We start from the raw sequence: 5,376 nt of genomic DNA on the forward strand, positions 1-5,376 counted from the left end.
TCTTTTTCTACAAAAAAAGTATTCTTTTTTCCATCTGTAGTAATCAAAGTGTCCTGTTGCTACCTCTAGATCTCACCTTGTCTTCTCTGTGTGAGTCAGCATGGTATAATGGTTTGAGTGTTGGACTAGAAGAGAATCCCAGGAGACCAGGGTTATTTTGGAGAGCTATCTATGTTTTTGTTTATCCTTTAATATTTTCTGTCAGCTCGTGATGCAATCAGAGACTTTTTATATCAGTATAAACTTAGAAATCTGGGACTTTTCTATCAGTCTGGATGCACCCTAGGATTTGAGGTGACCAAATCCCCACTGAGCCATGTGAACCCCATTGTTTGACCTCGGGCAAGCTACACTCTTTCAGACTCACAGCAAGACGAGTCTTGCATACCTCCTCTGAAAAATTCTTGTCAAGAAAATCCTACAATTGGATTGATGTATGTCAGAATCAACTTGAAGATACACCACAATGACAGCCCTCTTTGTATTTTTCACACATCTAGTGAAAAAGGTTCTTGCCATAGACAACTCATTGCACAGCAGCTATTCTCCATCTTATATCGCTCTGCACTCTTCTAAATTTTATGATGAAAATCATAGCTGTCAATGTTGTATAACTATACTATACAAATTTAAGTAAAAATACTATCAATGAGTGATCACCATATTTCATTGCCTCTTTCTATAGATACTTGGTGAGATTTTTCTTACCGTCCAACTTCATGTGTCCTCAGTACCTGACATTATGTAGTAGGGCAGCCAACACAAGACTTTTGGTTTAGTGGAGCCAAAGCTGTGAAATTCTTTCCTTAAATTCTTTTGCTTTTTAGATATTGAACTATGGTTTCCTGCTTCTGTTGAAGACAGTACAGTTGGGTCTTCCATCCATGCTGGCTCATCCACCACAGCTAAGAGAAACAGACTGCAATTCAAAACTCACATCACTCACAGCTCTGCCCCCCAACAGAAAGAAATGGCTGGCTGGGCTGCTGCTTCCTACTACTCCCATATACACATAGCATAGGGTACATGTCATTGTTACATCATTCTGCCCATTTTTGCTTGGCCTAATTACTTCTTTTTTGTGGGTTTGTTGGTTATTTCTTCTTCTCTGATGAATATAATTTCTAATGAATGAAGGCAGACTGGGAATTGAGGCAGCCTGCTGGTGTCTCCACTTATCATAGATACCTGCTATGTTAACAAAAAAAAGACTTGAAGTGACAATATTTTCTTTTGATTTATGGTTTCTTTTTATTGTAGTTGTTTTTATCCTTGTGCTGAATGGATTTTGAAATACACCAGAGCTCTTACATTTTCATGTCTCCATCTAGCAATCTATGGACAAACTGGATGTATTACAAATTGCTGGATGAATTCTTCCAATCGAAATGTGTATAAATAGGGAACAATGCACACTAATCCTACAGTGGGAACTTTCCTATATTTCATATTCCAATTATTATTATTACTTATTATTATTATTATTATTATTATTATTATTATTAACCTTTATTTATAAAGCGCTGTAAATTTACACAGCGCTGTAACATACAATCTTTTTAATTGGACGGTTCCTCCTGCCCTCAGGCTTACAATCTAAAAAGACACGACACAAAAGGGGAAAGGAGAGGTGGTGGGGAAGGGGCCTCTCTAGTAGGGTAATACATATAAAATACATATCAATACAGGAAATGATTCAATAAAACAGGCAAGAAAAGAACATCAAATAGCAAGTGACAATTATGCAATGCCTGGGAACGCTGCCCTGAACAGAATGGTCTTCAACTCCGTTTTGAAACTGGTTAAAGCTTTACCATGCAAAGTCCATTTCTACATGTGCGAAGAACTGAAGTGATCAGGATCTTCATCTATTGAATATTGAAATGAGAAAGCCTTTCTGAAGAGAATTTTTTTCTTTTAAATATCTTTATTAAATTTTCCATAAAATAAGTTACAATACCAAAAGAGGATACAATTTCTACTGTAACTATATATACAACTAAAGTCTACATTTGTATCTTATCAAACATTGTCTTTTGTCTTCTTAGACCCAAACTGAAATCTTCCTTTTATTCTTGGGTTGATGAAGTACTCATTTCTTTCATGTTCTCATTGTCCTATAAATTAAACCTTTGCTATATGTTAAATTTATCATGTCACTTTCACTAATGTTAACAATATATGCACCCACAAGTCTGAAGTAAAAGTAACTTTACTTATGATTTATCTTAAATTCCTTATCATTCCATATCATACAACAATTTTCCAATAATAATTTTTACAGTGTATTCCCTGGTTTTGCTGTAAGTTTGAACAAATAGAGCTCTTGCTTTCTGTCCCAATGTTGACCTATTTTAACAATCAAAATAAGAATGGATATAGGCAGTAGAAATTAATACAGTCTTAACTAAGAAAAGCAGAAAATTATATACCACCAAAGAAACATTCCTATATTTCAATAAGGGCTAGGTTTAACTTCCATTCCTTCTTCCAACTTATTACAACCTTCTCCCAATCCTCCTTTCTTCTTTTCTTGCTGATGTTTTTAACATTACAAGAAATCCTGTCCAACTCTCTGTACTCATTTACTTTCAACATCCAATTATCCCATGTTGAACCTTATCCGTTTTCCACCGTTTGGCGATTTCTATTCTAGCAGCTGTCACTAAGTACAAAATAACCCTCCAATGTTGTTTTTCATCTCTAGGCTTTAATACTGATGTCATATTAAGTAAAAAATGCTTAGGATCTAGGGGAAATTTTATCCCTAAATTTTTTTGTATTGATTCATGGATTCCTTTCCAAAAGCTTTGGACTTCTTTACAATGCCACCAAATATGCAATAGATTCCCTTTATCGTGATTACATCTCCAGCATTTACCCTGTTTAAGCTTGTACATTTTTTTAATTTTCCAAGGCATGTAGTACCACCGGTTCATAGAATCATAGAATCATAGAGTTGGAAGAGATCACTAGGGCCATCCAGTCCAACCCCCTGCTTTGCTTCTTGTGCAATTGTAAAGTCTCTGGTTTTCCTCCAGGAATTCTGCCATTCCTCTAAGCTTATCTCACATCCTAGATTTACACATAAATTCTTTTACCGTATCCTGCTCTAACATCTGACTTAGCAACAATTTGTAAAGCTTAGATACTTTCTTACTTTCTGGCTGCCAAAGTATCTCATCGAGTTCATTTACTTTTGGTTCAATCCTCACCAAATTTTTGTCCTCAAGGAATCTATTTTTAATCTGAAAATAATTGAACCAATGTAGAGAAATTTTAACTGGTCTTGTTTATGACCTTATCCAGGGAAAATCAGCTTCTTCACTAATGGAGAACTCGTATAAACATAACATTTCACCAAAGCTTTGAACAGATATAAGAAGAATGTTATTTTTTCCCCTGAAAAATAATACACCAGAAGACAAGTAGTAGTAGTCAACAGCCTGCTGTGAAGAATTTGCACAGCACTTTGCAGAGAGAAGTGTTCAGATGCTGTAGTTAATATAGTTCTAGTGGGTATAAATTTGGCTCCTCCTTGTCCTGTGTTATTGGAAACTTCTCAGTTTGTATAGCCTGAGGATGTGGACAGGATCCATGGACAGGTGAGAGCAACCATATCTGATCTGGGCCTTTACCCTTCGTGGTTTAATAAACAGGCTTGAGGGGTACTGGCTGAGTGTGTGAAGTGGATCAATGACTCCTTACAACAAGGCAGCATTCCAATTTGCCTAAAGGAGGCACTTGTGAAGTCTTTGTTGAAAAAGTCATTCCTGAATTCTTCTATAATGGATAATTATCAGCCAGTGTCGAATATACCATTTTTGGGCATGCATGGAGTCGAGATGGTCTTGGTCGCCTTAGTCGATGATCTCTGTCTGGGCATCAACAGGAGAAGTGTGACCCTGTTGGTGCTCTTGGACCTCTCAGCGGCCTTCAATACCATTGACCATGGTATCCTTCTGGAACGCCTGAGAGAGCTGGGAATTGGAGGCATTGCTTTGCAATGGTTCCGATCCTACCTCTTGGGTAGATTCCAGATGGTGTTGCTTGGGGAAAGTTATTTGGCCAAGAGGAGGGAGCTCAGGTCGGGCATCCTTCAAGGTGTGATTCTGTCCCCAATGCTGTTCAACATTTACATTAAGCTTCTGGGTGAGATTATCTGGAGACATCAGGTGGGGTTTACACATAAATTCTTTTACCGTATCCTGCTCTAACATCTGACTTAGCAACAATTTGTAAAGCTTAGATACTTTCTTACTTTCTGGCTGCCAAAGTATCTCATCGAGTTCATTTACTTTTGGTTCAATCCCCACCAAATTTTTGTCCTCAAGGAATCTATTTTTAATCTGAAAATAAACTGAACCAATGTAGAGAAATTTTAACTGGTCTTGTTTATGACCTTATCCAGGGAAAATCAGCTTCTTCACTAATGGAGAACTCGTATAAACATAACATTTCACCAAAGCTTTGAACAGATATAAGAAGAATGTTATTTTTTCCCCTGAAAAATAATACACCAGAAGACAAGTAGTAGTAGTCAACAGCCTGCTGTGAAGAATTTGCACAGCACTTTGCAGAGAGAAGTGTTCAGATGCTGTAGTTAATATAGTTCTAGTGGGTATAAATTTGGCTCCTCCTTGTCCTGTGTTATTGGAAACTTCTCAGTTTGTATAGCCTGAGGATGTGGACAGGATCCATGGACAGGTGAGAGCAACCATATCTGATCTGGGCCTTTACCCTTCGTGGTTTAATAAACAGGTTTGAGGGGTACTGGCTGAGTGTGTGAAGTGGATCAATGACTCCTTACAACAAGGCAGCATTCCAATTTGCCTAAAGGAGGCACTTGTGAAGTCTTTGTTGAAAAAGTCATTCCTGAATTCTTCTATAATGGATAATTATCAGCCAGTGTCGAATATACCATTTTTTGGGCATGCATGGAGTCGAGATGGTCTTGGTCGCCTTAGTCGATGATCTCTGTCTGGGCATCAACAGGAGAAGTGTGACCCTGTTGGTGCTCTTGGACCTCTCAGTGGCCTTCAATACCATCGACCATGGTATCCTTCTGGAACGCCTGAGAGAGCTGGGAATTGGAGGCTTTGCTTTGCAATGGTTCCAATCCTACCTCTTGGGTAGTTTCCAGATGGTGTTGCTTGGGGAAAGTTATTTGGCCAAGAGGAGGGAGCTCAGGTCGGGCATCCTTCAAGGTGTGATTCTGTCCCCAATGCTGTTCAACATTTACATTAAGCTTCTGGGTGAGATTATCTGGAGACATCAGGTGGGGTGTTATCAGTAAGCTGATGACACCCAAATGACACTGCTGCAGTGACTAAGTAAGGCATCTCTCCTCTGAATGCCTGTCTTGATGTGGTAATG

General features: G+C 38.2%; 1 protein-coding gene across 1 annotated transcript in view; it reads left to right on the forward strand.

Annotated features, from left to right (window-relative positions):
• GRM7 (glutamate metabotropic receptor 7) overlaps window positions 1-5,376 on the forward strand; it is a 513,800-nt gene that overhangs the window by 31,103 nt on the left and 477,321 nt on the right.

This window comes from Sceloporus undulatus, chromosome 2 (genome assembly GCF_019175285.1).
Source record: "Sceloporus undulatus isolate JIND9_A2432 ecotype Alabama chromosome 2, SceUnd_v1.1, whole genome shotgun sequence".
In the NCBI taxonomy this organism is placed as follows: Eukaryota; Metazoa; Chordata; class Lepidosauria; order Squamata; family Phrynosomatidae; genus Sceloporus; species Sceloporus undulatus.